The sequence below is a fragment of the Euprymna scolopes genome, chromosome 36 (assembly GCF_053919585.1).
Source record: "Euprymna scolopes isolate OS-2025 chromosome 36, ASM5391958v1, whole genome shotgun sequence".
NCBI lineage: Eukaryota > Metazoa > Mollusca > Cephalopoda > Sepiida > Sepiolidae > Euprymna > Euprymna scolopes.
Genome location: NC_136517.1, coordinates 17,030,330 through 17,041,787, shown reverse-complemented (window position 1 = coordinate 17,041,787; position 11,458 = coordinate 17,030,330). Strand labels below are relative to the sequence as shown.

At 35.7% G+C, this 11,458-nt stretch overlaps 1 pseudogene; it reads left to right on the top strand.

Annotated features, from left to right (window-relative positions):
- Positions 1-2,956: 2,956 nt before the first annotated feature.
- On the top strand, positions 2,957-3,075 carry LOC145260912 (5S ribosomal RNA; annotated as a pseudogene).
- Positions 3,076-11,458: the final 8,383 nt, after the last annotated feature.

The following is an 11,458-nucleotide window of genomic DNA, read 5'->3' as shown; positions in this document are numbered from 1 at the left end:
AAAATAAAATAAAAAATAATAATAATAAAAAAATAAATAAATAAATAAATAAATAAAAAAATAACGATTTATTTACTGGATATTTTTCCTGTACAAGGACTAAAGTTTGTCCAGCTGGGCAAACTTGGGTTCTTGTTTATAAAAGAAGGAGAAGAATTTTTTTTAATTGACGTATTACTCCAAACTAAACACAGGGTCACTATTTGGAGACAGATTTACAGGGACACTATTCATGGAGTTAGACAACGAGATGTCTGTTCACATTATACTTGAATTTCTGCATGTCAGTATAGTCAGGGGAGCAGGGGCCCAAGAGGGAATTCCAAAGTGTAGCAGTCTGAGGGAAAAAGCAATTCGAGTAGAAGGCTTTACGGCATTCATTGATCTCTACAGTGTAGGGGTGGGATTTTGCTGCTTGACGGGTTTGTCGAGGGTATTGCTGTTGAGGGGGTACTGGTGCACGGAGTTCGTCAAAGCACTTGCCATTGAAATACTTGTAAAACAGGCACAAGGATGCCACGTTTCGGCGATGGGACAGAGGTTGGGATTTAGTTGATAGTTCAGGACCTATTAGGTTGGCGACTCTTTTTTTTTTTTTAAATCCTGTCTAGGAATGACAGACTAGTGGCAGATGCATAAACCTAGATGTTACAACAATACTCCATGCCTGGGCGGACGAAGGAGATGGAGAAGAATAAGAAGACGCAGAAGAAACATGATAAAAACAACAATAACAACATAATAATACAAAACATTTCCAAAATCCAAAGCAAAATACTCCGCTAAGGCTGAGCTAGTTCTCTCCAAACTCTTCAACAAATGCCTTACTGAATCTTGCTTTCCCAACTGCCGGAAAATTACTTCTGTGGCACCAGTTTTCAATAATTCTGGCGAAAGATCTGGCCCACTCAATTGTCCCTCCCCCTCTTCACCAAACTCTCTGACTCCTTCATCAACCAAGCCCTAGTCTACGACCTCATAGATATTAAACTGCTTTCCGACCAAATGGTATGGATGTAATCAAACTCCTAACTGAAATCTCTGAACGTATATACCACACACTGAATAAGGCAGGGGAGGCTAGGCCAGTAGCTCTAGATATATCTAAGGCTGTTGACAAAGTCTGGCACAAGAGTCTTCTCATAAAAATTAAATCTACGGTATTACTGGGCGAATACTTAATATAATCAAATCTTTCTCGGACAACAGAAAAAAAAATACAGATTTTCATTGATGGTTGTACGTCAAAACAACACGAAATGTGGGTATGTCGCAAGGATCGACCATGTGGCCTTTATTATTCCTCTTATTTATGAATGACCTCCCTGATAAAATTGTCTCTGAGATGGATATATTTGTTAATAACACTACACTCTATACAGGCACGAGGAGAAAAAACAAAAAACAAAAATACGAATGAACACATATCTAAGGTTATAGTTGAAACCTTAGAGGAACATCTCTAATAAGTAGTGGAATAGGGATGTAAGTGGGAAAACTCCTCAGCTTAACGTTCACAATCGACATGAATTGGATCAAATATATTGAGCGCATTGCCTTGGTTACTGCAAAGCAGATGAGTTCTCTTTACCACCTTAGAAAATTGTTCACGCCTGAGAGTATCCTAGGCCACCATTCACCAAATATATGGAGTATTGCTGCCACATCTGGGCTGCTATATCTTCCACTAGTTTCTTGCTTTTAGTCTCAGAACAGTCTCCAACTTAATGGTTCCCGCGTTCTATACTAAACTCCAACTTTTGTCCCATCGTCGAAATGCTGCGTCCCTGTGCCTGTTTTACAAGTACTTTAATAGAATGTGCTCCGACGAACTCAATGCACTTGTACCCCCATCGACGTAAATACCATTGATTAACTCAACAAGCAGCAAAATCTCACCCCTACAGTGTAGAAATCCCTAGATGCCGGAAATCTTTCTACTCTAATAGTTTTTTCGCCCGAGCTGATAGACTTTGGAATTCCCTCCTGCATCCATGCTTCCCTGACTGTGCAGACACTTCACTGCTCAATTATTATAGCATTCCTGTCGAATTGATCCGAAGTGGTACTGTTCCTTATTTGGGGTGAAGTAACAGTTAAAAAAAGAACTAACACAATACAAACACAAGATAACAGAAACCAAGAGAACAACAGACCAAAAAGCCATAGAAAGAAATGGGCCACGAAAGAGATTAATAATGAAATACTATTACAGAAGAAAACTTTATTCAAACTCCTCGGCTTAATGTTCACAGGGAACATGAGTTCGAACAGATCCATCGAGGGCATTGCCACGGCCGTTGCGAGGAAGGTGGTCTCTCTCTACCGTGCTACTTAGAAAGCCACTTACGCCTGAAAAGCCACCATTCGCCCATGTATGGAGTAATGTTGTCAGATTTGGGCGGGTGCATCTGTTACTAGTCTCTTACTCCTGGACAGGGTTCAAAAGAGAGTCTCTAACCTAACTGGTCCTGAACTGTCAGCTAGCCTTCAACCTTTTTCCCTTCGACAAAATGTTGCATCTCTTTGCCTGTTTTACAAGTATTTTAATGGTAGATGCTCCGACGAACTACAAGGCCTTGTACCTCCTCGACAAACCCGACAAGCAGCAAAATCCCACCCCTACACAATAGATCCCCAGATTCCAGAAAGCGTTCTACTCTAATAGTTTCTTCCTCAGAATTGCTAGACTTTGGAATTCACTTTCGGGTTCCCGTTTCCCCGACGGTACTGACATGCAGAAATTCAAGTGTAATGCAAACAGTCATCTTGTGCTAAACTCCCTTCATAGTGTCCTTGCAATTATGTCGCAGATAGAAGCCCCCCCCCCTATATCAAAGTGGTATTGTGCCTTGTTTGGGGTGAAAATGCAAAAAAAAAAAAAAAAAAAAAAAAATGAGACAAAATGGTTCCCGGAAGTGAATGAAAAATGTCTATAGGGCATGCCTACTGACTAATATACGGCATAATCACATTGACACACCGGTTCCCGTCAGATCACCGAAGTTAAGCAACGTTGAGTCTGGTCATTACTAAAATGGGTGACCAATTTGGGAAGTCCAGGTGCTGTATGTAGGAGGACGTCGACATCTCCCTGCAAAAAGTTGCAAAAACCTAACGTCATCATCTCCTCTAACGGGGATATACATGCGACTGGGGATTGCTTGTGAATTTCATACTCCCCTGAAAATTCCTCCTTCGGAGGAAGTCGGTTAAACCCTGAGTAGGGTTGGTGCTGACTGCACACTACTGACTACCATGCAACTGAATAAAGGGTTTGAGACTAAGCCAGACAGATCCTCAAGAGAGGTTAGCTCTTAGGGATGGAATTAATAGAAATAAAACAAAAAATGGATAGTGTAACAGATCAGATCACAAGGTGATAGATTCGTAAAACATAAACACTGAAACCAATGAAATCACAAAACTCACCGAGGAAGAAGCAAGAGAAGTTGAAAACATCAAACTAGTTATAAACGAGGACAAACGAAAGCTAGCATCTTAAGAAATGCAAAACAGAAGAAATTAAAATTGGAAACAAAGAAGGAAAACATACTATTCCCATTTCAACAGATATGATCAGAGATTTAAACAAATTAATAACCGCAGGCAAATAATCAGTATGCATGAAACTAAAAGCAGAAACAAAAAATTGACAAAATAATGGACCGAAAAACTAATGGACTGACAAAATAATGGACCGACAAAACTTGCATGGGAAATCAGACTGAAACCCAGATCATCAATCTTAGAAAACAAAACTATAAATAGGATGAAAGAAAACAGAAAAATGCCCAAGAGAGGAAAGCTGATCCAAAAGAAAAACTAAATAAGAAACACGAAGAAGTAAAACAAAAGATAGCAAAAAAAAAAAAGAGGAAAACTGAGACGATTCAAATAGAAATCGGAACTATACAAACAAAACAGGAGCTTTGCAAACAGAGAAAGACGTTTTTTTTTTTTATCAAAACGTAAACGGAAGAATAACAAGAAAAGAAAAACTGGACCAGACAGAAGCAAAACACTTCTGGAGACAAATATGGGGACTGCCTCAAGACCACATCAGAAATGTCAAATGGCTAAAAGCAATGAAAGAAAAACTTCGAAAATTGAAAACGAACAGAAATTAAGAAAGAAACACTCAAGAAAACCCTAAGGCAAATCTGAAATTAGAAATCGTCATGCCTTGGTGGGATACATGTATACTGGTTTAAAACGTTCACAAACTTACATAAAAGTTAGGCGCAAAAATTGAAATGATGTGATTCCAAAACAGATATACCAGAATGTATGACTAAACGAAAAACTACGTTAAAAAAAAGAAGAAGAAAAAAAAAAGAAAGTGAGAAATAAAATAGCGGTCTTCGTGGAGCCATAGCCTAGCCCCGATAATAACTTCATGGCTTAGTGGGGGATGCCCTTTTCTCTACCCTGCAACCCCTCTCCCACAGAAGAGACGTTGCGAGCCTATCCTTGTTTTATCGTTATTTCCATGGCAGGTACTCGTCTGAACTCCAATCTCTGGTCCCCCCTCGCCAATCTTTCACGAAAAACACCCATCTAGCTGAATCCACTGTGAAAAATTTACCCCACTCTTTATCTGTGCCTAAATCAAAACGTGGATTCCATGAACAAAGCTTCTTTCTTAGAACTGCATGCCTGTGGAACTCTGTTCCGTCTGCCTGCTTCCCACCGGACTACAACTTGGATGTGTTCAAGTCCAACGTTAACAAATTCCTAATGAATCGCCCCCTTAAGTAAACACTTCATCAAATCTCCACACTAACGTAATGTACTTGCAATAACCCTTATCCCTGAGTAGCTTCCGGGCCTTGATAAGTTGTTATCACTGTTTAAAAAAAAAAAAATAATCACTCAAAACTCGAAAATAAAAAAAAATACTTGTTGAACATTACATTTTCGCACGATTGGCGATATTTATTGGGTGTGTTTCAATCAGCATTTTTGTTTAATTTTCGATTTTTGAACAATTATCAAGACTCGATTGAGATCACTATTTTCATTTATGTTCTAACTCAACAGGCTTTACACTATTCATTAAAAACACTTTAAAATAAGTTAAAATGCAAAAACTTATCCAGGTATGCAGAAGAGTAACTTAGGTTGTCTTTGGTAACATTTATTTGTTGCGTATTTATATATTTTGGCACCTTTTTTTGTTTTGTTGTTATTCTGCAAAATCACAGTTTTGGTGATGATGATGGGATATAACTTTGCTTTGAATTGCTTCAACGATAAAACAGACAGCATTTATGGTATAAGTATAAGATTGTATTTTTTGTTTATTCTTTATTTCAAATTGCCAAATGCAAAATATGTAACAACGACAACAACAACAACTACTAAAAACAAATAAAAACGATATCGTAGTTCAAAATGTAATGCTAGTCGAAGAGAAAGAAAGTATATATATAGGCAGGTAACGGGCGAAGGATATATATATATATATATATATATATATATATATATATATATATATAGAGAGAGAGAGAGAGAGAGAGAGAGGTGGATGGAAGGGAGCTATATGCACAAACAGCACTATTATTTTCTAGATTAGTGGCTCCTTTGAGACTAAATTAATAAAGAGGGAGAGACAGGAGGAAAGAGAGAGAGAGAGAGAGAGAGAGAGAGAGAGAAAGAGAGTGGGAGAGAGTGAGAGTGGGGGGGGGGGGGGAAGAGTGTGTTTGCGAGTGTTTTAAGTTTGAATAAAACATTAGCCTCCCCACTCTCTTCATCTATGGATCGATTTTTCTTTATCAGAAATATCGGTATATAATATATAGAGAAGACGTTTTTGTTTCAGATGAAAAGAGGCTGAGAAGAGAAAAGGAAGAAAATAAAAAGATAATTAGAGAGGGAGGGCGGGAGAGAGAGAGAGAGAGAGAGAGAGAGAGAGAGAGAGAGGGGGGGGCTGCGTGTGTGCGTGCGTGTTTAACGGTTAGAGGAAGAACGGGTATGAAAAGGTCTGTATAAAGCATGTTTTCAAAGAGGGAAAAACCCGTAATGTTTGTAAACATTACGCCCCCCCCTCGTCGAAAACATGCTTTACCACGTGAATTGGCAATTGCTGTCAGCGAGCGTGCGTCTTTGTTGTAGTAGTAAGTCACACTAGGTTGAAATTGTTGTTGTTATTATTGTTATTGTTGTTATTGTTATTATCGTTGAAGCTGTTAACTTCACAATAAAAAAATAAATAAAATAAAATAAACATTGACAAAGTGCGCGCGTTTGAAACTCACTCACCAGACCAAAACGACCCCCCCCCCGCTTCAATGGAGACGACGAGGTCAATGTTTATAAACAAACCAACGTGTTCAGTTCTTTTGCATAAATCAATTGTCGGTTTTGAACAGAAATTCGAAGCAGTTTTTGTTTAAATAACAAACCGTATTTACCCGGCGTTGTCCGAAAAGAGATATATTGCAGAGAGGCCCCTATTTTCTTGCCTCTCCGCGAAAAAAAGTTAGTTTTTTTTTTATTCAATGTATTTATTTTTATTTGAGGAGTCCAAAAAAAAAAAAAAAAAAAAAAAAAAAAATCCAGAAATAGTTCTCTTTTTCTGATCGAATACAGAACAAATACTACAAGTTGCTCACAGGAACATCGTTTCTGGCATTTTACTCATGTTTGTATTAAAAAAAAAAAAAAGAAGCTTTTCTTGTTTTCCTTTATTCGGTTTTTGATTTCATTCAAAATTCGATTAATAGTAATAAATAAATAAATGGTACTTGTACAGTTTAGTCAAGACATTAAAAAATGAAAATATCGAAAAAAAAGTTTAAATTGTATGTATCCGTTATGGAACGAAGTTCTTCGAAAAAGAATTTCACTTAATTTCTTCAAGTAGTTTTTTTTTTTTTTTTTTTTTACAGCGAAAAAACAATTTGTTATAATACCGAGCAAAATGTTCGATTTTTAGGAAGAAAAGCTAGTATTAAAGATGGGGAGGGAGTGTCGGCGCTTTAACTGGAGTTATCTCCCTTTCGCATTTCTAAAAGTCAATTTTTTTTTAATCCAAGATGGCCGCCTTCAACGCGCTCTCATAAATACGGTGTAAAAAAAAAAAAAAAAAAAAAAAACTACTTGATGAAATTAAGTGAAATTTTTTTTCGGAGAACTTCGTTCCATAACGGATACATACAATTTTTCCAATATACTTTTTTCGATATTTTCATTTTTTTAATGTCTTGACTAAACTGTATAAGTACCGAAATAAAATATTTAAAAAAAGGGAAATTACGTGGTGTAAAGGTTACAAACGCCGACTAAAGGCTTGGCGTGGCGAGTTCGAATCAAGTCATGGCGATTTCTTCACTAATACTTTTGGGAAAGGTATGAATCCACATATTTTCCCTCCACCTATGGGTTAAATCATTAAAAATGGGTCACTGCTTCTGAAAGCCCCCCCCCTTCTAAAAACAAAATAAAAAAAGCAATCAATAATAATAATTAATGGAATGGATGGATTGTGGTTGAATTATAAAGAACACTACGAGAGGATTAAAAATAGTGAATGGAAAGGAACACCATTTAATTACTTATGAAGGAGGTTTAAAGTTTCAAGTTTCGGTTGTGCAAGTAACCTAGGAGAAGGAAAACTCTAAAATAACATTAGTCTTTCTCTCTGCCTATTCCGGCACTGCTTCCAGTTGTACATATATTCTCCTTGAGAACTGAACTGAATGAATAAATAAATAAAAAAGTAAAATACGTATTTAGTTAACCAAACATTTTACTTTAAAAATAAACTTATTGTACCGTGCTGAAATAATAACGTTATTGTTTGGAAAGTCATTCTTAACATGAGGAGGGGAGAGTGTTTTGTAACTATTTTGTACTTTCGCTTTTAATAAAAAAATTTGAATTTAACTTGAAAATATTATTTTTTTAAAATGGACCATGGTTCTACGCAAGAGCCTAAAAAGGGCCAAATTTGGCCCCAAAAAGGCTAATCTGGCAAGCCTTAGAAAGGCCAAAATTTCAAAACAAGATGGATGGCGACCGCGAATGTCATACAATTAGTCTAATAAAAAAATGTTGAAAAAATAATAAAAATTAAATTTTTTTCGGGTTTTATTTCAGCCGTAGGATCTAATAATGTCTTTTATATAAAAATAAATAATTTTTATAAATTTTTGTCTGTCAAATAATTTACATGCACGTTAGCCGCTTTTTGTTTGTTTGTATTTAATGAGTTTATATATTGAGATTAAAACAACACTTAGAACTTAACATCGATTAGTGATACTTTTTATAATAATGTGATTAAATCGATAGTTTAAAAAATAACTTTCACAATACTTATTTTAATTAATGATTAATTTAATAAAACAAATAAACCTGCATATTTGAAAAAAAAAAAATAGCGACAAAAATGAAAGCAAAGTCGGTTACGTTTATCTAGTAAACAATACGCAGACAGAAAGTCCGTTAAATTCGTAACGGTCGTTTTTCGTTATTTTAAAACCCGGAGTTAATAGAGTTACCTCCCATTAACATCATCATCTATGTTGTCGCTTGCCATCGTCATCATCATCATCATCATCATCATCATCATCATCATCATCATTATCATCGTCATTAATGATTACATGTTTTGTTCAACCATCTGCCGCTCACGACTCCTCTCCGAAACTTTACCTCTGAACATATGGCCCAAAACCAGTGGGGGCAAGTTAATAAACTCGTCTCCCACTGCAGCAAGATCAGACATAGTCAGTTTATCTGATGGATGGGGTGGAAGTGATCCTTCGCCGCAAATAGGGTGGGGGTTGGGGTTGGGGTGGGTGGAAATTTACTGTGATCGATACTTACTGCACTGCCCACTGCAGTAGTGCCCGGAAAACTCGTCCATTTTTGTTAAGTAGGAAAACTGGACCATTATTGAATAAATATCGATTGAAAACACATTTTGTGACCGTTCTTGAAGGAGATATTGTTTTTTAAAGGCGACTACGCACCTCCATAATATTAAAAAAAATATTTTTATTTGTTTACTCTTGTTTAAAAAAAACAAACTTGACTAGTACCACGGAGTTACGGAGCCAAGACACACACACACACACACACACACACACACACACACACACACACACACAAAATGAAAGAAAACACTTACGTATTATCAAAGAAAGCAAATATTTTATTCAGAAGAATTAATATATTTTAAACAATCCTTGTGTTATTACGAAAAGAAAAAAAAAGTTAAAACTACATTATTTTGAATAAAATAATTTTTTATTATTTGATAATATAAGTATTTGTTTTTGGTTAAAAGTCATTGGCGGCACTTCAGACAGTAGCCATTGTAAGGGGACGATAACTCCGAAGTTCCGTGATATTGTTCTCGAAAACACTGGCCATTTTTTAATGAAAAAAAAAAAAAAAAAATTATATTACTATTAAGCTAATGGAATGAAAAATTATTTAAAAAAAAAAAAAACAATTTCAATGTAAAATTAATTAAAAATTAAAAACAATTTTAATGAAAAATTAATTGGGAAAAATAAAACAATTTTATTGAAAACTTATTTGAAAAAAAAAATGAAAACAATTTCAATGAAAAATTAATCGACAAAACAAATAAAACCAGTTTACTGAAAAATTAATTGAGAAAAAAATGAAAACAATTTCAATGAAAAATTAATTGTAAAATGAAAACAATATTTTTATTATTATTGACAATTGCGACTATAGCACGGTTCTTATTCTGCATAAGTACCTTGCAATTAAACTCGTCTGCATTCATCGATAGGAGCGCATCAGGTAACTTGCAATAAACCAATCCCTTTTCTGAAGGAGGATGTAATGCCTGGGAAGATTACCTCATAGGATTGAACAGCACTCTATCTGGAAGGTGCCAGGTTTAACCCGTGTGCCATGTCTTATTCAGCAGATTTTGTTGGTAAATTCCGTACTTGAAAGAGTTCATATTTTCCTTAATACCTTTCTGTGTAGAACTCATGCAGCATTCACTCAGGTGTGCAGTATTCATCGCCTCCGTTCTGTCTTAAGAGATAATGAATACCCCCTGAAAGGGTAGCCGTGCTGTAATTGTGAAGCAACAGTTGCATAATCCCTATCAACTGAATCGATACTGCGCGATTCCAGTGACAGGGAGAAGTCCAGGAGAACCGGAAATAAAAACAAGCGGAGAGCACATACAGCACCTGGTATTACGATAACTCCGAAGTTCCGTGATATTGTTCTCGAAAACACTGGCCATTTTTTAATGAAAAAAAAAAAAAAAAAATTATATTACTATTAAGCTAATGGAATGAAAAATTATTTAAAAAAAAAAAAAACAATTTCAATGTAAAATTAATTAAAAATTAAAAACAATTTTAATGAAAAATTAATTGGGAAAAATAAAACAATTTTATTGAAAACTTATTTGAAAAAAAAAATGAAAACAATTTCAATGAAAAATTAATCGACAAAACAAATAAAACCAGTTTACTGAAAAATTAATTGAGAAAAAAATGAAAACAATTTCAATGAAAAATTAATTGTAAAATGAAAACAATATTTTTATTATTATTGACAATTGCGACTATAGCACGGTTCTTATTCTGCATAAGTACCTTGCAATTAAACTCGTCTGCATTCATCGATAGGAGCGCATCAGGTAACTTGCAATAAACCAATCCCTTTTCTGAAGGAGGATGTAATGCCTGGGAAGATTACCTCATAGGATTGAACAGCACTCTATCTGGAAGGTGCCAGGTTTAACCCGTGTGCCATGTCTTATTCAGCAGATTTTGTTGGTAAATTCCGTACTTGAAAGAGTTCATATTTTCCTTAATACCTTTCTGTGTAGAACTCATGCAGCATTCACTCAGGTGTGCAGTATTCATCGCCTCCGTTCTGTCTTAAGAGATAATGAATACCCCCTGAAAGGGTAGCCGTGCTGTAATTGTGAAGCAACAGTTGCATAATCCCTATCAACTGAATCGATACTGCGCGATTCCAGTGACAGGGAGAAGTCCAGGAGAACCGGAAATAAAAACAAGCGGAGAGCACATACAGCACCTGGTATTACCAAAGGTTACCCATTTGGTATTGACCAGGTTCAATGACGCTTAACTTCGGTGATCTAGCGAGAACCGGTGTGTCAACGCATTTATGCCGTATAAATGACACATGTAAAAAATGGCGCAAGCCAAATTGACTAAGTGAATGAATAAAAAAAAAAAAAATGGCACAAAGTAGCCGACCTTTTTCTCGAGCAACTCCAATCGCAAATTCACTAGATTTAGTTCTATTTCTGTCATAATATATTAGGTGTTGTGAAATGTATGAGACAAGCATAAAATATCTGTATAAAACACAAATGACCATTTTTCTTTTTTTTTACATGGGGGTCACCACTTAGCAAGGCCCGAAGGCTACTCAGGGATAAGGGTTATTGCGTGTACAGTAATCAATGAGATAGTAT